The sequence below is a fragment of the Coenobita brevimanus genome, chromosome 98 (genome assembly GCF_032717465.1).
Source record: "Coenobita brevimanus isolate Jiangsu-jjx chromosome 98, ASM3271746v2, whole genome shotgun sequence".
NCBI lineage: Eukaryota > Metazoa > Arthropoda > Malacostraca > Decapoda > Coenobitidae > Coenobita > Coenobita brevimanus.
In genome coordinates, this window is record NC_137051.1 from 30340361 (window position 1) to 30359626 (window position 19266).

Consider the following 19266-nt stretch of genomic DNA (forward strand, 5'->3'; position numbering starts at 1 on the left):
TTTCAATTGTTACTTGGATTTTAGTTTATCGCTTAGAACACGTTGGATAAGTATTTGGATACCAGACTCTATACATTAAGGTCATTATATTGAAATCTGCTAAAACTTCGATATAATCATTTCTCATGGAACTGAAGATGGATATATGCACTTGATAATACACCTAATAGTAGGATAAATGAAAGTAACATTGCATGCGGTAAGACGCGAGAGTGAGCGAAGCTTCATATCTCAGATCCATCTGCCCAACTAATCAGTGTTTGGTGGAGGTAAGGAGGGGGAGTTGGGGGGGAGGGTAGACGTGTGCGATTAACCTGACCTCTGGTGGCAGATTACCCTGTATCACGAATTTCTGTCTGGAGCTGTACATACCACACCTGCATGGCATATGTAGGGCCTGAACGGCACTGGAACATTCTTGAACTGTGCGTGCATTTCTCCTGCCAAGCCCACACACACTGACGAAAGGTGGAAGCATCGCAGACGACATGGCAATGTGGCCCACAAGCACCGACCATATAGCCCTGCATCACTCCCCATGCCATCTCTCATCACTCACACCACAGCAGCGAACCGCACACCACCAATCTCCATCAGCATTCCTGTCGGCGTCTTCATTTTGCACCATGGTAGGAAAGGGCAAGGCTCGGAAGGCACTGAGGGGCAAGAGCCCAGGCCCCAAGAAAAATCGGACGCCCTCGCCAGACCCTGATGCTGACCTGTTTGCTACCAACAAGGCCCGTGATGAGGCTCATGAGGAGGAGCCTGACGTCGCCACCCCCCCCCAACCACCTACCCATGCACTCCCATCTTCAGTCCAACTAGCCCTTGAGCTCCAAAGTGACGATGACAAGGAAGGCAACGAAGAAGGAAGGCCGTCGTCATGGAGGGTGACTTCTGATTTGCTGGTGGTGACGAGGGTGGCAGCAGAACCCTGGCGAAGGGTCGCAAGTCGAGAGAAGATTCGTCTCCAATGAGGAGACGGAACGTGAGCTCGCAGAGTTGTACCAGGACCATGAGCTGCTATATAACAAGAAACTTCAGGTGCACAGGGACAACACCCGAAAGGACAAGCTGTCCCACGACGAGGCGAAGCAGCTTGGAATAACAGGTTAGTTGTGTGCGACATATTTCAGTACCTGTCATGTAACATATTTGTAAACATTCTACTTAATATGAGTGTGACATTCTTATCTTGGTGAGTGTGTAACGTGTTCCTGCAGTTCTGCATATGCCTTCAACAATCGCCTAGGCATAGGCTACACCTCACAACATACCCCATGAAATGCTTGTCTATCTATCATTTTGTATGCCATTTGAAAGTGTACCTAACATATATTTTCTTGTCTTTACAGTTTTCCAACTGGACACCTGGTTCGACAGCATGAGGAGCTGTTACGCCAGGCAGTGCGATGGGCGGTCTGGGGCTGGAGCTCCCGTCCTTTCAGAGAGGGAGTGGATACAGAGCGCCTTCACTTTCCTCAGGCCCCGCATCGTGAGGGACGGGATTCAAAGGTATGTTGCATCATTATAAATTATTATACTCGTTTTTTTTCCAGCTTATGCTAAATTGTCATGTTCTTATCTTCATACTCAGCTATGACGGCGATTTTGTAGCGAAATATATTGCTATTTATCAAGACGTTTACCCACAAAAATATGAAGAATCAGCTACAGTACCAAAGGTTTGAAAATACCATCAGGTCAGAATAAACGGACTATAGTAAAATGGGTTTATCTTTTAATGATTTAAGTATACTTATTTCAGAATTTGTCCGTAATTATTTTTTCAGTCATTTTCTTACTTTTCATTCTAGTTCTCAAACTTTAATTTGTTTTTTACATCTGCATTTCATGTATTGTCAGTGTGATTATAAGATTAGTTTATGAATGAGAAGTGTTATGCTAGGTGTTTAAGGTTCAGCTTCCCGTCCCTTGAACGTCTATACTGCAGCTGGGTTCCCTTTCTAGACCGGAGCTTAGTAAACTAAGAGAGACACAGGACACAAAAACTCAGGGCAACAACCTTACACGTATATTGGTAAATTCTAATGTTGAACAGGTAGAGGTCACAAACAGGAATATAGGCAATCATACAACATGTTCTAAGATCAGGAGTGGCAGTATCTCGCAGGATACTGTTGAGACAATAGTTCAGGATAAAAGTGTATGGTACAATGAACAACACTTAAGGTGTTGGGCAGGGGAATCAGTCACTGTAACTTTGAGGGAAATTCACACTGGGGTTTGAATAGGTAGCGTGGCTATAGGTCTTATGTTGCGTGAGTATTATATTACTAGAGCCGAGTTATACATCCATTCAAGTCACTATAATCATTGTCCTGTCACTGTTTCACTATTGCTTTACACTCCCGGTCTTATGACACTGATAGAATTTGGGCTTAGTCTCCTTCTGGTATTCTAACACACGGCTCGATGTTTTAGGTCACTGTTTCACTGTTTGTCTATACTTCCGGTACTGTAACACTGATAGAACTTGGGCCTAGTTTCCCTCCAGTATTCTAACACACTGCCCGATGTCTAGGTCACTGTTTCACTGTCACTGCACTTCCACCGTCACCCAGTGTCGGGGCTGGGTAGGGTGGTGGCGTTGGTGGAGGGCAGCGGGACAGCTCACAGCCCCGCTCCTGAAGGGGGCTGAGCTTTGGTAGGGGCCTCCGTATCCTGCGGCCACGGGATCACTTGTAGGGGCGTCCTCTCTTGTCCAGGGCTGCGTGCGGCGAAGGGCCCCACACTGTCGGGGCTGGAAACTGGGGTCCGGCCCTCGGGACTGGGGCCATAGAGTTTCCGGAAGCACTCACTCAGGCACCTGATGGAGGACGAGTGTCGTCTGCGTCGGGGTGGGGAGAGGTCTCGCCTGGGGATCCTGGGGGCAGCCTCAAGGGCCCATCTGCTGCAGTCTCCTGCTGTTGGGGACGTAGTCAGGAGTGGGCTGCGACGCCAGCCTCCGTCGGAGTCCGTCAGGTAAGGTTCCTCTAGAGCCGGCTGTGCAGAGAATAGCCCTGGAGATAGTACAGGGCCTCTCCAAGGATCCTTGAGACTGAGGCCTTCCTCCTGAAGGTTGCCCTGCTGGCAGTGGACAGTAGGGTTGTCTGCGCCCCCGCCGGTCGGAAGGTCTGATGGCAGAACATCCTCTCATAGTGGAGTTACAAGGGGCAAGGGGCTTTGGTGCTCCTCCCCGGCACAGCTGCTGGCCGCCACTTGGTTCCTGTGGGCAACAAAAAGAGGGCGGCTACCGACTCTCCCTTCGTCGTAGGTGCGGCTACCAGCCATTGCCTGGGCCCGACTCCCTGATGGAGATGCAGGCAAAGTGCGGCTAACGGCTGTTATTTGCCTGTAGGCGCAGCTGCTGGCCGTCGCCTGAGCCCCGTGTAGAGGACAATGTGATGATGAGGAGCGGCTGCAGGCCGTGTCCTGCTGACGTGTGTGGCTACTGACCATCGTCTGTGTCCTGTCCTCTGAGGCAACTACAGGAGAGGGGAAGTACCCTTCTCTCCTCAGCACAGCTACTGGCCGTCGCTGGTTCCTGTAGGGGGGTATAGCAGCACCTGACGGGGGAGAAGCTATTGGCCGTCTCTTGCCATGAGGCCTGGCTACAGGCCGTGGCCTTTGAAGGGTGCGGCTAGTGGCTGTCGCATGAGCCCGGCTACAGGCCGTGGCTCTTAATGGGGAGCGGCTACTGGCCGTCTCCTGAAGGGCAGAGTGGCTACCGGCCGTCTCCTGAGGACCTTCCAAGCAGCTACCAGCCATCTCCTGAAGGCCTGAGCGGCTACTGGCCGTCTAACAAAGGGCACAGCTGCTGGCTGTCACTGGGGTGCTGCTTGGAGCTAAGGAAGTAGCTCCACCCCGATCCTGTAGAGGGTCAGCTTGCCTACAAGGTAGTCCCCGTTTCCTGCTATGTGGCTGCGGGCAAGCTCCAGGTCATAGAGGTGCATGGCCCTGGCAGACTCATGTCCCTGTCGACCGAGGTCGGGTCGCACTCAGTCTGCCCCTCCATAGGCTCCTCCCGAGGGCTTTGTGCTGCCCTCAGTAACTATTTCCGGCATTTTAAGAAGCACAGTATTCGTATATAAATTTTATTTCTATATTCAATCATTTATTATATATTTAAAATGAAAATATATATTTGCTAAAAACTTTAAATGTTAGGCTAGCAACTTTAATATTATTATATCGGTAATAGAAAGTAAGTAATTTATCTCCCCCTCCTAGAAATACTCGCAACAGCAAGAGCTACAGGTGACCCAGCCAGAGGGCCCAGCATCCACCCCAGAGGAGGAGGAAGCATTAGTAGACAACCTGGATGCGGATGCCATCCGCACCCATGCGGCCCCTCCTACCCAGTCATCAATTGGCCCTGACCCAAAACATCGCAGGCAGGTCTCCGACATCTATCTGCTTGAAAAGGTCTGGAATTAGTATACATTATAGTCCAGTATTATAAAATAAATCTAAGCTCTAGGGTCGCCTTCTATGTTTCCACCTAACCCAACTTAACGCAGCCTAACTATCACACCCTAGGGGTTCATAATGTGATGTAGTATTCCTTGTAAAATTTCATTATATTGACTGTGTAGTTATATTGTACAGTATATAGCTGTCATATTAGATGTTTTAATCAGTGGTGGGCAGCACAAATGAAGAAGGACCTTGCGCAAGCGCAAAGCGCAATCCACAGTTCACTACCTTGCGCAAGTACAAATGCGCAATCTGACAAATATTTAGCTTGCGCAATGTCGCAAAGCGCAAGTGCAAACGATTTGCATATATTTTTGGGAATTACCGAAAAATATTGAGATTTAAATAAAACAGCATACCTGCTTACTTACTTTTATTTTTTATTATTATTTTCTATTATTTGTAATTTGCGCAAGTGCGCAATCTAATATTTAGCTTGTGCAATGTCGCAATGCACCAGCGCAAATCATTTGCATATATTTGTGGGAATTACTGTAAAATATATATTGGTATAATTAAATAACTTACTAAAGTAGCAACATGCCCACCACCCGCGGTGACAGAGGTACAGTAGGTCATTGTCCGGGAAAAACAGCCTATATTTACCAAGGCATTGGCAAAGATCACGTGATTACTGTATCATCAACTCTCTCTCTCTCTCTCTCCGACAGAGGAGGGAGGGAATGGAGAATAAGAGAGAGAGGAGGGAAGGAATGGAGAATAAGAGAGAGAAGAGGGACGAAGTTTATGCCTTATCTCCTTACTCAAAGGGACGCTCCTTTGCCATTCCCGCGTATTTATTCTCTCTCTCTCTCTCTCTCTCTCTCTCTCTCAGAATAATGCTCTTTATCTCTCTCTCTTGTCTTGTCAAGACAATTTATTTAATAATTCAATATACGAGTAGATATACGATAGCATATGTAATTCGTTACAAAAAATAAAAAATCATGAAACGTATTTATTCTCTCTCTCTCTCTCTCTCTCTCTCTCTCTCTCTCTCTCAGAATTATGCTCTTTATCTCTCTCTCTCTCTTGTCTTGTCAAGACAATTTATTTAATAATTCAATATAGATATACAGTAGCATATGTAATTCGTTACGAAAAATAAAAAATCATGAAAACAGAGTATTTAAATCAAATATCCACAGCCTAATAAATCATTAGGCTGTGGATATTTAAATAATATGTTTTAATGGTTTTTGTAAGGAATTGCATATGCTAATCTTAATAAATAATGTACATTTATTATTATTGACTAATAATAATAATTTAAAAATATTAAAAATACATTATCTGTTGAAGCATATTAAGAAATGCTACTATCTCCTTCCCTCCCGCCTCCCCCCATCAAGCACCAACCCACCCTCGTGACCCAGCCTCCCCCATCCCTTGTCCAGCCATGCAGGAAGCTCCCACCACGTGTCCCCTGGAAGACCACGTGTCCCTTGGATTGCGCAGTACGCAATCCACAGGGCAGGTGCGCAAGGCAGGTGCGCAAGAGCAAATTTAGTTGTGCAAGCGCAACTAAGTTTGTGCTTGCACACCTGCCTTTTCATGTGCGCAAGAGCAAATTTAGTTGTGCAAGCGCAACTAAGTTTGTGCTTGCACACCTGCCTTTTCATGTGCGCAAGAGCAAAATTGCGCATGGTCTCATGCGGTGCGCAATGCGCAAATGATATCACCGGAGCGTAAGGGTGCGCAACTGCGCTTTGCGCAAGTGTTTGCGCACCTGCCCAGCACTGGTTTTAATAGTTATGTATGTGTGCAATGAGTTGTTGACGTGTATGTTGTGAATCAGTTCATTCTGTAAAATGTAATTATGCTAACTAGCAATGTCTCTACTGTACCCTCTTTCACTACAGATCAACGTGACACAGCATGAATGTTTAGAAATGAACAGTCGGTTCATGTCCCTGTTTCAGCCATGAAGAAACCACGCACTGTTAAGCAGCTCCAATCATTCCTGTCAACCATGGTGGAGGAAATGGACAAGCGGACGTTCAAGCAATGTACTGTATCATGGATGCAAACGCACTGGCCAAACACTACATGACCCACCCGTTGCCTGCCCCTGCGCCGCCCCCCTCCCCGTCACCCTGACCAGCACGACCACTACAGACCCCCCCGTGGACATCAGTGGTCAGGGCCATTGCCGAAGCATGTGCATCAACTGCACCCACTCCCACCACAACCAAGGTGGCCACCAGCAAGGACGACACACAGCCACTGGGCAAGCACGCCTTCCAACTATGGCCGTGCACAGGGCAGGCAACTCATGAAGGACCCACCCACCTATGGCCGTCCGGAGGCCACCCGAGTGCCGGCCCTTGGATTGCCATTGCGGGGGATGGGCTTGACGCTACTCGAGGCCCCACATGTCATATCCTTCACTGCCATAGATGCCATCATCAGGGATAGCTGAAATAATGGCCAAAATATTCAATAAACCAACAAATGTATCACGTGTGTATCATTCCTCATCTGCATGTAGGTAGTACATACAAATAAAAGACATCAGACATGGGTATATATGGAAACATTACAATGGTGGTTTCAATATCAATAGAAAATAAATACAACATACTTTGTATAGAAGATTTGTATAGAAGATGCTTACCAGCCACAGCATCTCCTTCTGCCATGGCAGGAGCTGGTACTTTCTTGGCTGGTCTGGATCCTGTCTGCCTCCTACGTGGTTGGAGGCCTGTGGGAGTGCCAGATGACCTCCATATGCCCTTCATCACCTCGTGAGTGTTGGGGTTCTCGTACGTCTGTGGTGGCGACACAGAAGGCAGGGTACTTGATGCAGAGGAGGTTGTGCAGGCAGCAGCAGGCCATGACTGCCATCTCCACTGTCTTGGGTGCCAAGCACATGGTTGTCAGCATACATCGGAATCTGTGTGAAGAGTAATGTGAGGGAAGGGGTTTGGGTGAATGAGCACTGATGATCATGCAATGGGGCACACATGTTCTTACATATTGCATGATGTGAGGTTGCTACTGCAGTGCATACCTGTACATACCTACTGGCCAAGATACCAAAGGCGTTCTCTACAACCCCCCTGGCCCTTGAAAGACGGTAGTTGTAGTTGTGCTCCTGCCTTGACAGTCCATGTTGTGGGAATGGCTTCTGCAGCCACTCCCTCATGGGGAAGGCCTCATCCTCGATGATGAAGTACAGCATTAGCTCGTCGTCCCCAGGTAGTGGCTCTCGTGGTGGCAGGCTGTCAGCGTTGTCCTCAAGGGCACGCCAGAGGTCCATGACACTGATGATGCCCATGTCTGACGAAGACCTATTGGCACCAACGTCAACGTACATAAACTTGTGGCCAGCATCAACGAGTCCCAGGAGGAAAATGGAGTGGAATCCATTGTAGTTGTAGTAATTGGACCCCGACCCTGGAGGGGCTTGGACGCCAATGTGTTTGCCTTTGATGGCACCCACTGTGTGGTGAAAGTTCCACTTGGTGGCGAAGCCCTCAGCAACTTTCTTTCAGCCCTTGGAGGTCGCTGGGCACACGATCTCCTCCATGTACTCCTTAATGATGGCTTTGCATGTCTCTACAATAACAACAGACATGGTATTTGGAGCCACCCTAAAGTTTAATACCATGCTCTGACAGCTCTCCCCAGTGGCCAGGTACCAATTGGTCATGGCCGTAACCCACGCTCCATGGCCTTCCTCATAAAAGTATCCTGTTTCTCAATCCTGGGTGTGAGGCGCTCCAGGATCTCCTTGAACAGCGCCTCATCCATCCTCATGTAATTTCTGTGGGTGGTTTGGTCCTGGTTGATGAGGGATACAAGCAGGGTTTCATAGTGACCATGTAGGGGGTGTTCCACAATCCATTCCCTCATACAACAGGGTCATGGTTTGCGCTTGTGCCACAGCTGTTTGTGTAACTGTAGGCAGTTGATGGTGTTGGAGGTCATCAATAGCTGCATATGGATGAGGAGGGCCATGGCCTCAGCTGCTTCATTGGTGGTCAGGGTGTCCTCAAGCTGCATGGTGGCATCATTGATGCTGTGGCAAGGGCAGGCTGGAGAGCGGGAGGAGTCAGAAATGACTCCTCGGGACACAGCCGACCCGGGTGGCTGGGAGATAGTGTCTGTTGGGCCCTCCCTGCCACAGCCATGGATATGGCAGGGCCTGCACTCCACCTGTAAGACCTGGGATTCCCGCCCCTGTAACGGTAGGAGAAGGAGGCTGGGAGAACTCTCCCGGATTTTACCACAGCTCCGACAGAGAGTGCCCTCCTTCCGTAGGGGTTGGGATTCCTGTCCTGGCACTGAGGAGAGGAAAAGATTGGAAGAACTCTCACGGCTTTTGCCACAGCTCCGACGGAGTGTGCCCTCCTTCCGGCGGGGAAGGTGTTGTCCCAGGGGCGGGGGGGAGGAAGAGGTCAAACGAACTCTCTCAGCTTTGGCCACAGTTCTAATGGAGCGTGCCCTCGTGCCACAGGGGGATAGCAACCCTTGAGGCTACTCCTGAGTCCTCTATTAAATAGTAGGCCGATCCAGGGGACTCGGCGTCCGAGGGTGTGCTTGGGAGCTTGTCAATACAAGTCCCACCCCGATTCTAGAGAGCGTTCCCACTGCTGCAGAGTAGTGTACTTTCCCATAACCACCCTAACCAGCCACTCCTCGATCCCAGGCTTTCTCATTGCGCACTTCACCACTTCTCTAGGGACTCCGGCAAAGGCCTCCAGATCAACAAAAACAAAGTACAGTTCTATTTTCTTTCCTTCTTTATTTTTCCTGAAGCTGTCGAACAATGAATATATGGCATCAGTAGTCCCCTTGCCTGGCATAAATCCAAACTGCAGCTCATCAATTTTCACTCTTTCTCCAATCATACTTTATAGTACTCTCCCCATTACCTTCACTCTCTCGCCTAAAAGTTTTATGCCTCTATAATTTCCTTTTTCTAGGGCATCGCCCTTCCCCTTGTACATATTTACAATTAAACTCGTCAGCCAATCATCTGGGACAACACACTCATAAATATAATCGTATTTATTAGGTCATTAACTAACCTCACTCCTGTATCTCCTGAGGCTTTCACCATTTCAGCAATCAACCCAGACACATCTGCAGCCTTCCCCACCTGCATCCTGTCTATTGCCCCGCTCACAGTGGCAGCATCAAAGGCCACGGGCCAAACACTGGATATGCAAGCTCCAAACCTTCCGTCCCGCTTAAGCTCTTCATTCAACAACCGGCTGTAATGCTCTCTCCAAGCATCCTTAATATCCCCACTGTTCACCACTATCCTTCTGTTATGCCACATATTCAGAGCTCAACTCCTTGCTCTCTGAGTATGAGGGTCTGATTTAGGTTCTTTCCAAGACCGTGTCCAGAGCATGCAACCAAAGGAAGAGCGCTCAAAAACACAGGATAACCAATCTTACATGTATATTACCATAAAGACTACAGTAGCTGGGCACAATACAATGTGATGGACTACACACACTATGGGAGATACAAGGATGTGGAGTTTGTGACGAAGGGTGATAGGGTAACTGCAGGTGGCACCAAGGAGTGGGTGGCATCCCTTCAGGCGTGCACTTTCTGAATGGGCGTGGGACCACTGTTGTATGCTGAATCGGCAGGTGGGGGCTGCTGGGTGGCATAGAGGGAGGCTTTTCACTGGAGGGGCCTCCGTAGGTGTGTTGGACCTCGGGGCTAGGGCCAAATAGAGCAAGTAGGCAAGCTGCCTTGCACCTACCCTTGGTGGAAGACAGCTTGCTGGCTGGTCTGGGAAGGTCTTGGCCGAGAGTCCTGAGGGCGCCCCTTGGTGACTGGGGGCTGCGGACTTGCCTTTGTCGGAAGTCTGACAGGGGCTGCCTGCAGCTTCTCCTTCTCCGGGAGTCTGACAGCAACCGATGACATAGGGATGCTGGTTGCAGTGACAGTACCCACAGGCTCGCTATAGGGCTGCTCCAGAGCCCTTCAGGCAGTGACTTCGCTGGGGAGCCAGCTCTCCCCCTTGGAGTCTGGGGAGAGAGGGAGGGGTGTCCCGTTCGGCCTCTAGAGGGGTGAGGTGAGCAAGGGGCGTGACCCTCGGTGGGTGCCGTGGGGTTAGCAGATGAGAGAAGCACAGTGGGCGTTCTCTCCCCGACGGGCACAGTGGGCACCTCCACGGTTCTGCTATGCCCTGGGACTGCAGGTGAAAGGAGCACAGTGGGCATCCTCTCCCCAGTAAGCACAGTGGGCATTGCCACAGTCCTGCTCCCAATGGGGGCTGCAGGTGAGGAAAGCATGGTGGGCGTTTTCTCCCCGATGAGCACAGTGGGCATCGTCGCAGTCCTGCTTGGGACTGTAGGTGAAAGGAGCATGGTGGGCATCCTTTCCCCGACAAGCACGGTGGGTGTCGTCGTGGTCCTACAGGGGGCAGTAAGTGAAAGAAGCATGGTGGGCATCCTTTCCCCAACCAGCAGGGTGGACATTGCCGCGGTCCTACTTGGGAAGTCTGTTGGTACACAGATCCAGTCCCAATCCTGGTGGGCACTGGTCCAGGTAGAGGGTAATGCAGCAGGGTGACGTACCTCCCATGGATTCCGTTGAGGGGAAGAGGGGTGCGTGGTGGTTGGTGACATATGCCTGTCTTGCTCAGGCTCTTGTCGTGCCTCTCTGGAGTTCCCCTCGGTATTTCACCTTCCATCATCATCCTTCATACATTGCTCACCTGTGATATTCCTATTCTCCCTCTTCATCTAATTTGCCACCTTAAATATCATATTCTTCCTTTCCACATGATCTAGATTATCAAGTAAAAGTCTCTGTGACTCAAAATTAGCTCTGTAAACCTCTTTTCTAGGCCTGTGCTTAGCAGGAAACGTATTCTTCTGTTATCACCCTTCTTCCATTCCTGGAAAAGCCTTCTTTTCTCCTTAACTGCAGCGTCTACACCCTCATCCCACCAACAAGATATTTTATGTCTTGGTGGGCCTCTTGTCCATCACAAACTGAATCAGTAACTTTCAAGAGGTTGCTCTTGAGGGCTCTGTACAGTGGGGCACCAATTTTCGCGCCTAATTGGGTCCAAAAATAATGCGCGAAAGTGGAATTAGCGAAAGTTGGGGCATTGTCTTTATGGCAAAAAGGCTAATTGGTTCCCGGTTATCCTAAAGTAACATCAGATTTTCATTTTCACTTGCAATACAGTACATCAAATCACTATTGTACATTGCATTGTGAGATACAAACAATAAAAACTGTACAGTACACATTATTTGAGGAGAAACATACCACAGAGACCAGGTTGAGGTGTTTAATGGATGTTGGGGGTAAGTATCCGAGGTGCGTGGCGGGCTTATTTAGCCACGCCAGACGTATTGGCGCCACCTCTTGCTGCCTCGCTACCACTCTCTCTCTCTGCCTCCTCAGATGCAACTTGATGCAACACTTCCACTCTGTGATGAATTTCCCTTTGTGCTAGGTTCTCTTGAACAAATCCATCGAAATCTTCATCCAGGTTAAGCTCCTCTATGGCACTGTCAGTAGGGATAGCACCGACTTTGAATGTCCCGGCCACTTTTTATCACCACCACTGCCTCCCGGCCCTCCCCCCACACCACCAGGCTCTCCCCCCACACCACCAGGCACTATCCCCACACTACCAGGTATAGTAGAGGCCATTGAACCGTGAGAATCCAACACAATGGAGCTAGCACGCTCGTACACAATGGCGGGAATGGGTGGACAGAGTGTTGACATGACGTCATTCAAGATGGCGGTGGGTTGCGGGCGGGCGGTGCAGGAAATTCAAAGTTCAAAATATTGTCCCAGACCCAAAATTTGTGCGTGAAAATCGATTTTTTTCAAGCGAAAGTGGAAGTTAGGGAATATTTGGTGCATGCCGCGAAAGTGGATTCCGCGAATCCTGCTGTAGCGAAAGTTGGTGCACTACTGTACTGTTCAATAACACTTTTGTCAATGTCTCCCTGTTCAGCCACCACTCTCCTAATCTCCCTATGGAAGGCATCCCTTACTGCTTGTTTTTTCAGCTTCCATATTTTCCTCCTAGGTGCACAGGTCCTCTTTTTCATCACTTGCACCTTAAGCACTATGTCACATATCAATAACTTGTGCTGCTGCACACACTCCTCGCTCCCAATAACTTTAACATCCCTTACTATCTTCTTATCAGCTCTCCTGACCAGGAAAGAGTCTATCTGGCTGCTATTTTCCCTTGACTCGTATGTAATCAACTTATTCTCTTTTCCTAAAATGTGTGTTGCACACTATCATGTTCATTACCTGCCCAAACTCGAGTACCATTTCCCCTTCCCCATTTCTTGTACCAAATGTACATCCCCCATGTACTTCTTCATATCCTTGAGCTGCTTCACCTACGTGACCATTTAAGTCCCCTTCCAAAACTAGTCTCATCCCCCATACCACTTACTACAAGTATTAGGTCATCCCAAAATCTATCCTTCTCCACCTCAACCAAGCCTCCCTGTAGAGCATAAGCCGATATAAATGCAACCATTTTCCCACCAAACAAAATTTTCACTATTATTACAATGCAGTATAGTGCTCCCAAAAGCACCCAGACATCCACAAGGAGCCCACAGAGGAGCAACGACAGCGCGCCAGGACTCGGAGCGACAACGGCATAAGTCTGTCCGGGCCACGCGCCCCTATGGCCTGGAATTCGCCCGCCGCCACCCTAGCAGGAATACTAGACTACCTTCCAGGCGAGCCTTCCCCAACCAGCTTTGGGTGGAGCTGTCTATCCAGCTCTTGCCAGCACCCCTGAGACGGCCTGTAGCCACTCGCCCCTCGCTAAGCAGACGGCCTGTAGCCACTTGCCCCTCGCTAAGGAGACAGCCTGTAGCTGCTCTGAGGGTAATAGGGAGACGGCCTGTAGCCGCTCCCGCCTTCGTTTGGAGACAGCCTGTAGCCACTACGAAGGTGCCCCTCTTGAAAAATGGGAGAAATGGAGTTCCCCCGAGCTAAGCCCTGTACTGGACTATATAGCCCCGCTAGGGTTACAGGAGCGAGCTACCACTCCCGGCACGGCAGCCCGGGCGAGGCTCGAACTCACAATCCCCCGATTACGAGTCCGGCGCGCTACCACTGTGCTACCGCGCCCCCCCAGGTGCCCCTCTTGAGACAGCCTGTAGCCTCTCAACCCTCCTGAAGGAGATGGCCTGTAGCTGCTCCCGCCTTCATCAGGAGACGGCCTATAGCTGCTCCGAAGGTGCCTTCCCTGAGATGGCCTGTAGCCACTCACCCCTCCTGGAGACGGCCTGTAGCTGCTCTGAGGGTAATAAGGAGATGGCCTGTAGCTGCTCTGAGGGTAATAAGGAGATGGCCTGTAGCTGCTCTGAGGGTAATAAGGAGATGGCCTGTAGCTGCTCCCGTCTTCGTCAGGAAACGGCCTGTAGTCGCTCCGAAGGTGTCCTCCCCCGAGACGGCCTGTAGCTGCTCTGAAGGTGTCCTCCCTGAGATGGCTTGTAGCTGCTTACCCCTCCTGAAGGAGACAGCCTGTAGTCACTCTCGCCTTCGTCAGGAGACGGCCTGTAGCCACTCCGAAGGTACTTTCACTGAGATGGCCTGTAGCCACCCCAAAGGTGCCTTCACTGAGATGGCCTGTAGCCGCTCACCCCTCCTGAAGGAGACGGCCTGTAGCCACTCTGAGGGTAAGAAAGAGACGGCCTGTAGCCGCTCCCGCCTTTGTCAGGAGACGGCCTGTAGCCACTCTGAAGGTGTCCTCCCTGAGACGGCCTGCAGCCACTCAACCCTCCTGAAGGAGATGGCCTAAAGGAGACAGCCCGTAGCCGCTCCGAAGGTGCCTTTGGGTCTGCTGGCAGCTGCTCACTCCCCCAGGCCACGGCCAGTAGCCAGGCCTTGGCTATGGCTTGTAGCCGTGCCCCCAGGAAGCCACGGCCAGTAGCCGGGCCTTGGCTATGGCTTGTAGCCATGCCCTCAGGAAGCCATGACCAGTAGCCGGGCCCTACAGTAGGAGACAGCCTGTAGCGACTCCTCCGTCTGAAGCTGACACCTGTTCCCCGACCCATGACCCAGAGGGAGTCTCGGCCCTATAGGAGTACTGGAGAGGCCCCTTAGTCTCCCCCGGCCTCTGCTCCTTACAACCGGATCTGGAGGAGACCCACCTGACGGACCTGATGCAGACTGGTGTCGCAGCCCCTTCCTGTTGGCACCACCAAGCCCTGGGGACCGAAGCCCTCGGGAACCCCAGACCGCCCCCAGGACTCCCGGGTGGAAACTCCCCACACCTCGACGTCGGAAATCTTCGTCCTCTGTCAGCAGCCTGAACGACAGGTTCAGGCAGTTATTCGGCCCTCCTGTCCCCAACCCTGAGAGCATGGGACCTTTCGCTACCTACAGCCCCGGACGAGAATGGAATCCCCTGCACGTGATCCCCTGGCCTCTGGATATAAAGGCCCCCGGTGATGCCCAGCCCCATCAGTAGCGGAGCTGCCCTCACACCTGACCACCACGATGCCCAGACCCAAGAGTGACAGTAATAGTAATGTTTGTAATCAAGTGATATAAAGGCAGAACAGTGAACTAACCCTCTAATGGAAGTCCGTGATAATACCCAAGTGGTGGAGTGAATAACTACAGTGTACAATGTCTGAGACCAAGTGATATAAGGACGGGATTTTGAACTACCCCTCTAATAGGAGTCAGTGATAATCCCAAAGTGGTGGAGTGTGTAACAGCGACAGTGTAAACACAAATATGGCCACCCAGTGAGAGTCGAGTCTAACATGGTGAATACGCAACTATCAGAAAATATCTCTTGCTACTAAGACCATAATCAGACCTCAGTGCCAAAGTAACACTCACCAGCAGGGAATGATATTAATTGTCACGAGTCGGCTAGCGACATTGGCTTTTGTGGGAAACCACGAACTCAAGTGGAATCCCAGTTTATCGTTCAGTTAACCGCTCATTCGGACGGGAGTCTTTTCAAATAAATTTTTCATTGTCATACGTGATCGTCTTTGTGTGAGACATTAGCGCTTCCGCTGAGCGATTTGTTTTGGGTGCGTTTCGCTCACTCTAGCCATTAAAAATGCGGCCCTAGCGCTCCCTTTTTCCCACGAGTTTATTCAGTCAAGTGTCTGCCGTGACGGAGTGAGGTTCTGTGCTCCAGCAGTGAGAGTAGTGACAGGTCAGCTAGCACCCAGACTCCACTAGACTACAGTTCTCCAGGCTCCCACCCTTCTTTGGGTGATACACCACATTCATTGACCAGTATTTCTTTTCGTTTTCTTAGACTTAAGAGTTTAGTTAAGGTGCTTTTCCTAGGCGTAAGAATTTAGCTCTTGAGTGAGTGAGTGAGTGCGATCTCATTAATTTGATTTTGAAATGTAACGTTAAATTTATTTTGTAATCAATAAATTTAACAGTTCTTTTTCTTCAGCTTAATGTAATATAAACTCGTGTTTCATTTCTCCATAATTAAGCTTATTTCCCTTATAGCTCCTAGCTTGCATAAACGTTTTGCCATTCATAACTGGTACTTAGGCCAGTCTTGTTGTATTAAGCTTAAAATCCGTTGTGCCTCCTAGGAGTTAAGCATCAGCAAGAACCTGATATTATTAATAGTATTAGTTAATTATTGTCAGGGGTGAAGTAACTTTCTCCAGAGGCTAACAGTACTAATAAACAGCAATTGAGTAATTAGTCTCTGCTGTGTACTGTTGAGAAAGTTTATAAATTCTCGTTCTTAGAGAATCGTGCGAAGCAAGTCAGCGTAAAGTAATCATTGCTTGATGTAGCAAGACAATCATTGTCCCTGCTCTTCAATATTAAGAACATTATCCTTTAATAATTGCGTTTATTTAAAAAACCCCGTGACATTAATAACACCATGAATATAGAAAACCCAGACTTTCCATAATTAAGAACACTCTGCCTCAAGTGCTGTTCACTGTGACCCGAGCCGTATCCTGCGTGATACTAATAACCATATCTAAACATAAGAGCTTGTATTTGCCCAGTGTATTTGTATCAGTGACATCTACCTGTTCCCCTGTCCAACTAAGTAATACACGTGTAAGGTTGTTGCCTTGAGTTTTTGTGTCCTACCTCTCTCCTATTTGTCTAAGCCCCGGTCTAGAAAGAGAGCCCCGCTATATGCTAGGCGTTTACGGGACGGGAAGCCAGACCTAAAACACCTAGCATTACAATTATCCTATCACTTACTCCCATAGCATTCATATTACACCCATTTCTCTCCAACCAACACTCACACCACCATGTCCATCTGTCCTACCCTGCCAAAACTTAAAACAATCCCCCCCAGCAATCTTTGTGTGTTCACTCCTATACTGGACTTCTTGCACACATCCCACATCCACCCACCTCCTACTCAATGTCTCTGTCACGAATCAAATTCGCAACATTTTCCTTTTGTGAGAAACCACGAACTTTAGTGGAAAACTCAGTGTGTATTGTTCAGTTAACCGTTTCTCTCTCCATTTCGATGGTATACTTTTTTCAAAACATTCGTCACTGTTTCAAAAGTGACCGTTCTAATGCACGTCATTAAGTGCTCTACTGATCGATATTATTGTTTCTACATTGTTCGCCCCTGCTTGCCTCAACCGTTGGCCACGCCCTTCTTCCGGCTGGCCTGGGCATACTACCCCACACATCGAATTTGGATCAGTCTTTTATATGTTGCGACAGAGTGTGGTTCTGTATTCCAGCAGTGAGAGTGAGAAAGGTCTTCTGGCACCCAGACTCCACTAGATCTACAGTTCTCCAGGCTCCCACCCTTCCTTGGTGATACGCTACATTGACCAGTATTTTAGTTTTTTTTCTTAGTTTTAAAATAATTATTTCAGCTAGCTTTGTGAGTGAGTGCATTTTGTTTAATATTTGAATTCATTTTGCTCTATGTAACGTATATTTATTTATTGTAATCAATAAATTTACAGTTCTTTCCTTTGAGCTTAATTGTTATTCGTGTTTTATTTCACCATGAGCTTCTTTAGTCTGTTTATCTTAGCTCGCACAACTTACTTATTTTTCATAACTGTACTTAAAGCAGTTCTTTCATATTAATTCTGAAATCTGTTGTGCTAGCTAGGGGTTAAGCTTCAGCAAGAACCTGTCTGTTATTAATATTAAATATTGATTGTCAGGGGGTAAAAACTCTCAGGGGCCTGTAGTACCGACTGTACAGCATTTGTGAGTAATTAATCTCCACTGTATGCTGTAGAGAAAGACAGCGTTAATTCTCATCTTTTGAGAATCGGCAGTCAGCCGGAATAAAATGGCGATCTATTTGCCATAAATTTAATAATCATTAAACTTCCATTAAATTTTGGATTACACGTATTCATAAATTACAAAACCCCGTTGACAACTGGCGACCTTGCCAGGATTCAACTCCTAGTACTATTATTAACGAAATAAAATTCACTCACTCAGCTAGTTAGTTATTAGTTATAATAACTAAAGGTTATAGGCACAAGCTTACTGGTGTTTACCATTGGTTTAGCAAGTGAATTTCTGCTTTATTAATCCATAGAGTACTTAACTCTAGTACTTTATTCTTGGTAATGCCAGACGATTTTATTCGCTCCTGGGAAGTCGCCGTACCCATTGCGTTAATTATTGAGTCTTCCCAGTCATTTGCATTTTTGTTTTATTCTTTGCCAGTTAACTAGATAAGACTGGTCACCATTAGCTTGTGTCTGTATTTTTTACTTGTGTTTATTAGCATTCGTTTGCAAAGCAGCAGTCAGTACTCAGTTTTGGCTTGCTTAGTAAATTAGCGTCATGGCTACCACCTTATTTTTACAGGAAGCCAAAGACATGGGGCTTACCGATCCCTAGGAAATTAAAGAGTACATACTCTCACGGCATAATCAGGAGCAGTAACACGAGAATGATGCCCGTGAAGAGCTTAAGATTCAGCGCGAATACGAGCGAGAACAGCGCGAACAACGTGAAAGACAACATGCATATGAGCAAGAGCAGCTTGAGAAAGAGCGCGAATATGAGCACGAACAACATGAACGTGAGCGCGAACAACACAAACGCGAGCGTGAACAACACGAACTCGAGCACGAACAACGTGAACATAAACGTGCCGAACGTGAGGCACAAGAAAAACATGAGCTTGAGGTTTTGAAGCTCAAGCGAGATTCCTTGGCTTCAGGCACATCTGCTGCAGCCAGCCCAAGCTCCACTAGCGCTCTTCCTACACATGTCCTAGCGACCCCACGCATCAAGCTTCCTTCATACAAGGTGAGCGAATCGAGCCGTACATAGCTAATTTTGAGGACATGGCAGACATGTATCAACTGGATGAGGCAGCTAAGTGGTTCCAATTTCTTAATTTATTTGAGGGCCCTGCCCTCGATATTCTCCACAGAAATCGTGGAGACAATCTCACGTATGAGATGATGAAAGCTGTACTCACTAAGGCGTATGGTCTCACAGTAGATGACGCCAAAGTTCAGTTCATGCGAGCTCGTCTCCAAGGCAAGGAGACAGCTGTTCAGTTCCTTGACCGTCTCACTGCTTACTTAGGTGAGTGGATGGAAAAAGATGAGACCCCTCACACGTTAGAGGGGATAACTGACCTCATGCTGCGTACACAGCTAGAGAGGTCGTGGCCTGCTGGGCTCATAGCACAGCTTAAGATCTGCCAGGTGAAAGATGCCAGCCAAATGGTGGAAAAGGCTGATGCATTCTTCACTGCTTACGGGTACCAAACTCGTAAGCAAAACACCTGGAACAGCAGAAAAGATACTGCCAAGTCTGGGAAGCTGTCTCAGACTGAAT